This window comes from Aythya ferina, assembly GCF_964211825.1.
Source record: "Aythya ferina genome assembly, contig: HAP1_SCAFFOLD_47, whole genome shotgun sequence".
In the NCBI taxonomy this organism is placed as follows: Eukaryota; Metazoa; Chordata; class Aves; order Anseriformes; family Anatidae; genus Aythya; species Aythya ferina.
In genome coordinates this window covers 619,348-630,000 of record NW_028181456.1, presented here as the reverse complement: position 1 = coordinate 630,000, position 10,653 = coordinate 619,348, and the positions used below count along the sequence as shown (strand labels likewise).

Sequence of the window (10,653 nt, the reverse complement as noted above, 5' to 3'; positions counted from 1 at the left end):
CTCACTCAATAAATTCCTTTCTATGATTAATACAATGCTCTATGAAAATTAATTAAGGGGGCAACTTATAACACTTTGGACGCTCAAAACCCTATCCCGAAAACATTAGGACGCTCCAAACTCTATCCAGAAAACTTAGGACTCTCCAAACCCTATTCCAAAAACTTAGGACGCTCAAAACCCTATCCTGGAAACATTGAGATGCTCAAAACCCTTTCCCGAAAACTTAGGATGCTCCAAACCCTATCCTGGAAACATTAAGATGCTCAAAACCCTAACCCAATTACTTAGGATGCTTGAAAGCCTATCCCCAAAAATTAGGGCACACAAAAGCCTAACCCCCAAAATTAAGATGCTCAAAATCCAAACCCCCAAAATTAGGATACTCAAAACCCTGGACCTGGAGAACCTAACCTGAAAAAAACAAAACAAAACAAAACAAAAAAAAGATCTTAAAACCCTAACCGTAAATAACTGACCAAAAATAAAACCTTAAGACTCTAACCCTAAAAAACATATCAACACTACAACCCAAAAAACTCTAATACCCTAACATGCTAACCCTGAAACCCTTAAAACCCTAACCCCCAAATCCTTAAAACCCTAACCGTTAAAACTCCAACCCTAAAAACCTTAAAATCCTAAACATAAACCCTGAAACCCCTTACCCTGAAACCCAACCCTAGTGCCCAATCCCTGAAACCTTAAAACCCTGAATCAATCTGTAGCAAATAGCATAGGCTGAGTCGAGGATCTCAGTACAGTAGCATTATTATTCGAGATTACAATGGCGGGTGTCCCACAAGCAGGAGGGTGCCTACTAATTCCATACACAGTTTATACACTTTTTTTTTCTGCCGAGGACCGGGACCCTCCCGACCCTCCCCTGTTTCCCCTTTAACTGTGCTATTCAAGGTTCATAATCTAGCTGGTGCTTCACAGAAAATACACAGCTGCTGGCCTGTTACAAGTCACATTTCTTTTGAGGTTTTTACTCTTTGAGGTGGTAATGTTTCTTACGCCGTGATTTCCACCTAATTGCTGTAAGGATTCTGGTTGTCTGCGTTTTACAAGCTTGTCTGTTATAATAAATAAAAGTCCCAAATAGGATTACAATCAAAGTTTACAATTCACTGAATGAATAGAGGTAAGCAAACAGTGCTGGGTACGCCGGGAGTCTCTGCTCCACCAAGACGCGCACCAGTTATACACCAGTTACCTCCCTTAAGGGATATAGAGAAGCCCTCTCAGATACTTCCGTCCTGCTTCTCCTGCATGCGGCCGGAGGTCGGTCTAATTCTGGTGCTGTTGGTGGTGGAAGCTGGGGCAACGGTGGTACTGGTGGCGATACCACAGCCACCGGAGGGGGAGCCGCCAGGGGTGGATTGTTAGGATATGGAGGTGGTAGCTTATCCAACGGCTCACGTTTATCTTCTTTTTCTTTTTCATGTTCTTCTTGTTCTTCAAATTTCTTACCTGCTTTTAGTGTAAATATTGAGGCTGGAAAAGGACGTGAAGTCCTCCTGATCCATAATCCTGCATAATCACTTTCTTCCTGGCTAAAAGGTTCCTTTGAATTAACATGGATATTTAAGGCCTGGCAAATCCAGTCTTCGAAGGTTCCAAAAACAGGCCAAAAGACATGTAGTCTTAAAGGCTCCTTTGGCCATTCTGTCACATAATACTGGACCATTTTTAATTTACTTTTTCCTTTTCTGGGGTCCCTATCATTCCAATTTCTAATCGTTATTCCTAATGGACTTTCTGGTGGTATGACTGGTAATTTGCTCCCTTTCTTCTGGTCTCTGGTCTTTGATTTTGTCTGACCCATCTAGGAATTTTACTATGGCAATTCCCATAGCCCTTGGTTACCTTAGTAAGAGTGTCTTGCAGGGGGTCGAGGACCTATCACACACCCACAAATCCTATAGGAATCCCTTCGGTCCTTCACCGGCCAAGTCCCTTGCGGGAGATTGGAACCGCGGTTAGAAGACCTCCACAATCGCTTCGGAACTAAGTTCCATCTCAGTCACACTCTTACACACACAGGCAACCGAACCCCACCCAACCGAACGGTATACGCTTTAAATGCTTACGACTCCGTCATCTTCGTTCGGATCTTCACACACACAATTATGGGCAAAATATAGTGCTGCAGCTGGCAAGGGAGCTGAAAAAAAGAATCAGAAACTTTGCTTACCTTTATTCAGGTTTAAGATGCCATTAGTTCCGACCTGACTCAAACAGCAGCCACCAAATGGTGGGGGTGCCTCTCCTAGATCAAACCAGAAATCAGGAACCAAAGCCCTCCCGGACGAGCGCCCACTTGTAATAAATGACTGGGTCCCAAATAGGATTGCAATTGAAATTTACAATTTATTAAATGAATAGAGGTAAGCAAGCAGCGCTGGGTGCGCCAGGAGTCTCTGCTCCACCAAGACGCACACAAGTTACATCAGGCGGCTGGTTTTTATGCTGCTAGGCTAATACATATTCATTACTACTTCTACAAAAGGCAGGGTTATTCTAATTAGTTCCCAGAATCCAAACCCTCCCACTGGTGCAGGCGTTATCAGTCTCCGGTGGTCCCTCTGGGGGCCGCTCGTACTGAAGGCTCGTAGTCTTCCTCCCAGGCTTTTCTCTTGTCCATCTCCTTTGTCCACCTTGGCTGGATGGCAGACACTTGCATAGTGTCCCATGCAACAGTTGTAATAGTTAGCAGTTATTCTGAAACCCCTTTGTTCTCTTATCCTCTATTGACCGGAATTGCTGGACCATTCCTTTGCAAGATTCAAGAACTATATATATTAACCACTCTGGTTTTCTTAGACTTTTCATCATATCATGCGGCCCTAGCATTGTTCCATATTGACACGAATCAGATGAACTCATTTCACACTGTTAAGCTGTCTTATCACTGCAAGCATATCTCAATACCACCTTCCTTCCCTCTACAGGATGTAACTGCGCAAAAACAACATTTTTATTCCCACAACCTTGATCCCCTTACCCTGAAATCCTTATTCCCCTTAAACCTAACAACTCTAACCACAACCCTAACCCTTATTATCAACCCCCTAACGCTAATGACACTGACCTTAATCCAAACCCCAAACTGCCCCTAACCCCAGACAACCAACAACGAAACACACACACACAAAGATGGAAACTACAAAAAAGGCAAAACCCACGATACAGGCCCCAAATCACAAATACGCAACCAAAATGCTACAGAAAAGCCCCAGATGCAGGCCCCAAATGCTACTGCTAGGCCTCAAAAGCTCAAGATGCATCCCAAAGCAAAAATGCAGGCCCCAAACGTTACAGAAAAGCCCCCAAACCCAGGCTGCACAAGTCTACAAGCAGGCCCCAAACTGCCAACAGAAGCAGGCACCAACCACACCCAGATGCAGACCCCAACTGCCCACAAGCAGCTCCTACCCCACCACCCCCTCCCAAGAACTGGACTCCACCCAGACACTGGCCCAAGACCCGGGCCCGTCCCCCGCCATCTCCCCTACCCTTCCCCCCGACACAGGTGTACAAGCAGCTCACAACCCGCCCCTTCAGAGACCGGTCCCACTCCCCCCCCCCCTCCCCAAGACATGGGATGCGGAGGTGTACAACCAACTCCCAACTCCCTCCCCCTCAAAGGGAGGCCCCAAAGACCCCCAAATGGAGGCTCCTAGAGTGAACAAGCACCTCCCAACTCCCCCAGGCACAGGCCCACCCCCCCCCCCCCCAAACACAGGCCACAGAGGTGTATAAACAGCCCAGACCCCCCTCCAAGACCATGGCCCCTATAGTGTACAAGCAGCTCCCAACCACCCACAGATGCAGGCCCCAACCCTTTTCAAAAGGGAGGCACCTAGAATGCATGAGCAACTCCCAACCCCCCTCAAATAAAGACCCCAAAAGTGTACAAGTAGCTCCCCCCCAGAGACAGGACCCAAAGGTGTACAACCAGTTCCCAACACCCCTGAGACACAGGCCACAACCCCCTCCCCAGACACAGGGACCCAAATTCTACAAGCAGCTCCCAACCCCTGCCAGGCAGGCCCCCTACCCTATACAAGCAGCTCCCAACCCTCCCCCCCCGCCCCGAGGGAGGCCCCCAAGCCCCCCACAAACACAGGCCCCTACAGTGTACAGGCAGCTCCCAGCCACCCCCAGATGCTGGCCCCAAAGTTGTACAAACAGCTCCCAGCCACCCTGCAGAAACAGATTCCTACATTGTACAAGCAGTTCCCAGCCCGCTAGACACAGGCCCTGACCCCCCACACATGCAGGCCCCAAAGGTGTACAAGCAGCTCCCACCCCTCCCCCAGACGCAGGTCCCAAGCCCCCCCCCCCAAACACAGGCCCCTACAACCAGCACCCAACCCCCTACCCCCGATGCCAGGCCCAAAGGTGTAGAAGCAGCTCCAAACCTCCTCCCTCAACCCAGGCTCCAACAGTGTACAAGCACCTCCCAACCAACCCTCCCCTTCCCCCCCGCCCCCCGACACAGGCTCCAAAGGAATACAAAGAGCTCCCACCCCTCCCCCAGATGCAGGTCTCAACCCCCCCCCGTCCTCAGAAGCAGGCCCCAAAGGTGTAGAGTCAGCTCCCAACCCCCTCCATGCTGGCCCCTAGGGTCTACAAGCAGCTCCCCCCTTGCCCCCAGATATCGGCCCCCAGACACAGACCCCAAAAGCCTAATCACAGGCCCTGAACTCTAGAGGCAGGCTCCAAAACCCAGGACAAAGCCCCAGCGGTTCGAGACAGGGCCCAAATCCCAGACACAGGCCCCAAACGCTAAACATATGCCAAAAAAAGTATTAGTGCTGGTGCCAAATGTTACAGACAGGCCCAAAAGCCCGAGATGCTCAAGGCTGAGACGTAACTTGGCTTTCTGAATTACTGGAAAGCAGCTTTCATTCTCAGATAATTGTGTGCAGGCTAGATAGGATGGGGCTTCAGGCACCTCTTCACCTGAGGAAACACACTGCCATCAGGCACCGCTGTGCCAGACAAGCTTGTTCTGCCAGAACACCCTACTCAGATGCACTGTGGCATTCAAGTGAACTGCTTTCATGCAAATATAACGACTGATGTTACAACCCACCTTGCCTGTGGCACCTGATGAACAGAAGAGTAAGCCACCGCAGCGCTTCAAAACCATCCCTGCACGTGCCGCTCCTTGTCGCTCTCTGGCCTTATCTCATATCCTTATCCACTTCTGTGGAGAGCCTGCCACGGCACCTGCAAAGCAAGACGGACACCTTTCATAGTCACCTTGTGCTACTTGGTCGTTCTGCTCCAACCCAGCTCATGACCAGCCCCTCTTCTTACGCAGCTCTTCAGAGTGCAGTTTGCTCCTTTGAGCCTGTGCGAGACACCTGTGAAAGAAAAAGAAACGCATAGGCCGATGCAGCATCCAAAGACACAGCACAACTAGGTAAGTTACTCTCATCTGCTCCCTTACCTCTGCCGCTTACCAGCCCCCGAGGCAGATGCTTCAATCTACCCTCTTCAAACAGCTACAACACCTCTAAAAGACAAAGAGGGGATGCTTAGAGGAACAGTGAGACCTACAACACAACTGCTACATCTGTTCCTCACTCACCTTGCCAGAGGCAGCTCTGCGTGTGACGTCCCAGGTTGTACACTGCGTTACCTAACCCTTACCGTAACCCTTACCCTAAACCTTCTCACCCTTACCATTACCCAAATCCTTACCTTTACTTTTTCCTTACCCTTACTCTTTAACCATAACCTTACCCTTACCCTATACCTTACTCCAACCCTTCCCCTTACCTTCCCCTTCCCCTTCCCCTTAACCTAACCCTAAACCTTAAAGCTTACCGTAAAGCTTACCCTTTCTGCTACACTTACCCTTAGCCTAAATCTAAACCTTACACTTACCCTTAGCCTAACCCTCACCCTTACCATTACCCATACCCTTATTCTTACTCTTACCCTAACCCTTACCTTTACACTTACGGTTACCATTAACCTTACCCTTACCCTAACACTTATCCTTAACCTAACCCTTACCCTAAACCTTACACTTACTCTTAACATTAACCTTACCCTTAACCTTTAGCTAATACTTAATCTTACGTTTTTCTCACCCTAACCCTATAATTAACCATAACCATTACCCTAACACTTAACCTTACCCTTACAATAAGCCACACAACAACACTTAAATGTACACTTACGCTTAAACTTGCCCTAGCAATTACTCGTACAATTAAAATATTAATTAATTAAATTAAAAAATTTTAATTTAAAATAAATTGAATTAAAAAATTTAAATACCCTTATCCTTATACCTTATCCTTAACCCTCACCCTTATCATTACCAATACCCTTACTCTTACACTTATTCTTATACATACAACTTACCCTTTTCCTAACACTTAACCCTAACCTAACTCTAACCCTAAACCTTACCTGAACCCTTTCCAGTACCATTACATTAACCCTTACCCTTAACCTAAACCTTACACTTGCTCTTAACCTTAACCTAATACTTACCTTTACGTTTTCCTCACACTAACCCTAAAATTAACCCTAACCATTACCCTAACAGTTACCCCTAACCTAACCCTTACTCTAACACTTACAGTGACCCGTACACTTAAACATACCCTTACACTTACTCTTACCCTAACCCTTACCCTTATCATAACCCATACTCTAACACATACTTCCACCCGTACCCTTACGCTTTCCGTTACCCTAACTCGTACTCTTACCCTTACCCTTACCCTTACTCTTACCCTATCCCTTACCCAATCCCTTACCCTATCCCTTACCCTTAACCTAACCCTAAACCTTACCCTTATCCTAACACTTACCCTTACCGTAAACCTTACCCTTTCTGCTACACTTACCCTTAGCCTAAATCTAAACCTTACACTTAACCTTAGCCTAACCCTCACCCTTACCATTACCCATACCCTTATTCTTACTCTTACCCTAACCCTTACCTTTACACTTACGGTTACCATTAACCTTACCCTTACCCTAACACTTATCCTTAACCTAACCCTTACCCTAAACCTTACCCCAACCCTTACCCTGACCCTTACATTAACCCTAACCCTTACCCTAAACCTTACACTTACTCTTAACCTTAACCTTAGCTGTAACCTAATACTTACCCTTACGTTTCCCTCACCCTAACCCTAAAATTAACCCTAACCATTACCCTAACACTTAACCTTACCCTAACCCTAAAATTACTCGTACAATTACCCTTACGCTTACCCTTACCCTTAACCTAAGCCGAAACCATACAGTAAACCTTACCCTTTCTGCTACACTTACCCTTAGCCTAAATCTAAACCTTACTCTTACCCTTAGCCTAATCTTTACCCTTAACCTAACCCTAACCCTAAACCTTATCCCAGCCCTTACCCTGACCCTTACATTAACCCTAACCCTTACCCTATAACTTACACTTACTCTTAACCGTAACTTTACCCTTAACCATTACCCTAACACTTACCCTTACGTTTCCCTCAACCTAACCCGAAAATTAACCCTAACCATTACCCTAACACTTACCCTTACCCTAACCCTAACCGTAACTCTAACCCTTACTGTAACCCTTACCCTGACCCGTACCCTTACACTTACCCTTACCCTAAGCCTTTCCCTTACCATGACCCATACCCTAACACGTACTTGTAGCCTTAACCTTACCGTTCCCCTTACCCTTACCTTTACTGTCTTTGTTAGCCTTACACTTACACTTAACATAAACCTTAACCTTAACCTAACCCTTATCATAAGCCATACAACAACACTTACATGTAAATTTACGCTTGACTTACCCTAGCAATTACTCGTACAATTACCCTTAACCTTACTATTAAGCTAACCCTAAACCTTACCCTTATGATAACACTTACCCTTATCCTAAACCTTACCCTTTCTGCTGCACTTACCGTTTGCCTAATTCTAAATCTTACCCTAACCCTCACCCTTACCTAAATCTAACCATTACCCTAAGCCTCACCCTTACCCTTACCATTATACTTACTTTTACCCTTAACCTAAACCTTACCCCAACCGTTACCCTGACCCTTACATTAACCCTAACCCTTATGCTAACCCTAACCCTAACCCTAACCCTAACCCTAACCCTAACCCTAACCCTGACCCTGACCCTGACCCTGACCCTAACCCTAACCCTAACCCTAACCCTAACCCTTACTCTAAACCTAACCCTTAACCTAAACCTTACACTTAATCTTATCTTTAACCTTACCCTTAAACTAATACATACCCTTACGTTTCCCTCATCATAACCCTAAAATTAACCGTAACCATTACCCTAACACTTATACTTACCTAACCCTAAACCTTACTCTAACTTTTACCCTGAGCCAGAACCTTAGACTTGCCCTTCCCCTTCCCCTTACTAATACCGTTACCATAACCCTTACCCATACACTTACAGTTACCATTAACCTTACCCTTACCCTAACACTTACCCTTACCCTATCCCTTACACTTATCTTATCCATACAAATTATGCTTTCCCTAACACTTAACCTTAACCTAACCCTAACCCTAAACCTTACCTGAACCCTTACTCTGACCCTTACATTAACCCTTACCCTAAAACTTACACTTAACCTTAACCTTACCCTTAACCTTAACCTAATACTTACCCTTACTTTTCCCTCACCCTAACCCTAAAATTAACCCTAACCATTACCCCAACACTTACCCTTACCCTAACCCTTACCCTTACCATAACCCATACTCTAACACATACTTCTACCCGTACCCGTACCCTTACGGTAACTCTTACCCTTACCGTAACCCTTACCCTTACCGTTACCGTTACCGTGGCCCTTACCCTTACCCTTACCCTTACCCTTACCCTTACCCTTACCCTTACCCTTACCCTTACCCTTAAACCCTAAACCTTACCCTTACCGTAAACCTTACCCTTTCTGCTACACTTACCCTTAGCGTAAATCTAAACCTTACACTTACCCTTAGACTAACCCTCACCCTTACCCTTACCCATACCCTTATTCTTACCCTTTCCCGAACCCTTACCTTTACACTTACGGTTACCATTAACCTTACCCTTACCCTAACACTTATCCTTAACCTAACCCTTACCCCAACCCTTACCCTGACCCTTACATTAACCCTAACCCTTAGCCTAAACCTTACACTTACTCTTAACCTTAACCTTATCCTTAACATTAACCTAATACTTACGCATACGTTTTCCTGACTTTAACCCTAAAACTAACCCTAACCATTACCCTAACACTTAACCTTACCCTAACCCTAACCCTAACCCTTACTCTAACCCTTACCCTGACCTGTACCCTTACCCTTTACCCTTACCCTTATACTCACCCTAATTCTTACCCATACCATAACCCATACCCTAACACATATTTGTACCCTTAACCTTACCGTTACCCTTAACCTTACCCTTACCCTTACTCTATCCCTTACCCTTACGCTTACCCTTAATATAAACCTTACCCTTGACCTTACCCTTACCATAAGCCATACAACAACACTTACATGTACACTTACGCTTGCACTTACCCTAGCAATTACTCGTACAATTACCCTTACTCTTACCCTTACCCTTAACCTAAGCCGAAACCTTAAACCTTACAGTAAACCTTACCCTTTCTGCTACACTTACCCTTAGCCTAAATCTAAACCTTACACTTACCCTTACCTTAACCCTATACTTACCCTTACGTTTCCCTCACCCTAACCCTAAAATTAACCCTAACCATTATTCTAACACTTACCCTTACCCTAACCCTAACCCTTACTCTTACCCTTACCCTGACCCATACCCTTACACTCACCCTTACCCTTACATTACCCTAACTCTTACCCATACCATAACCCATACCCTAACACATATTTGTACTCTTACCCTTACTCTATCCGTTACCCTTACGCTTACCCTTAACATAAACCTTACCATTAATCTTACTCTTACACTAACCCTTACCCTTACCCTTATCCTTATCCATACCCTTAACCTTACACCAACCCTTCCCCTTAAGCTGAACCTAACCCTAAACCTTACCCCAAACCTTTCCCTGAACTTTACCCCTTCCCTGAAGCCTTACCCTTAACCTAAACCTTACACTTAATCTTAACCTTAACCTTACACTTAACCTTATGCTAGTACTTAACCTTACATTTTTCTCACCCTAATCCTAAAATTAACCCTAACCATTACCCTAACACTTAACCGTTACACTTACCCTTATTCTATCCATTACTCTTACGCTTTCCCTTAACATAAACCTTACCCTTACCATAAGCCATACATCAACACTTACATGTACACTTACGCTTACACTTATCCTAGCAATTACTCGTACAATTACCCTTAACCTAACCATAAACATTAAGGATAAGCTTAAGGGTCACCCTTAAGGTTACCGTTATCCTAACACTTACACTTAAGTTGAGGATAAGGGTTAGAGTAAGGGTAAGTGTTAGGGTAATGGTTAGGCTAATTTTAGGTTTAGGGTGAGGGAAACATAAGGGTAAGTATTAGGTTAAGTTTAAGGATAAGGTTAAGAGTTATGGTAAGGGTTAGGTTTAATGTAAGGGTAAGGGTTTGGGAAACGTTTAGGATAAGGGTAAGAG

The 10,653-nt window shown here is 45.3% G+C and overlaps 1 long non-coding RNA gene across 1 annotated transcript; it reads right to left on the bottom strand.

Annotated features, from left to right (window-relative positions):
* Window positions 1–759: 759 nt before the first annotated feature.
* LOC311428359 lies at window positions 760–2,170 on the bottom strand. Its single transcript, XR_014687657.1, has 2 exons — window positions 2,097–2,170; window positions 760–1,476 (listed from the first exon to the last, which is right to left on the bottom strand). It is a non-coding gene; the product is annotated as an uncharacterized lncRNA (long non-coding RNA).
* Window positions 2,171–10,653: the final 8,483 nt, after the last annotated feature.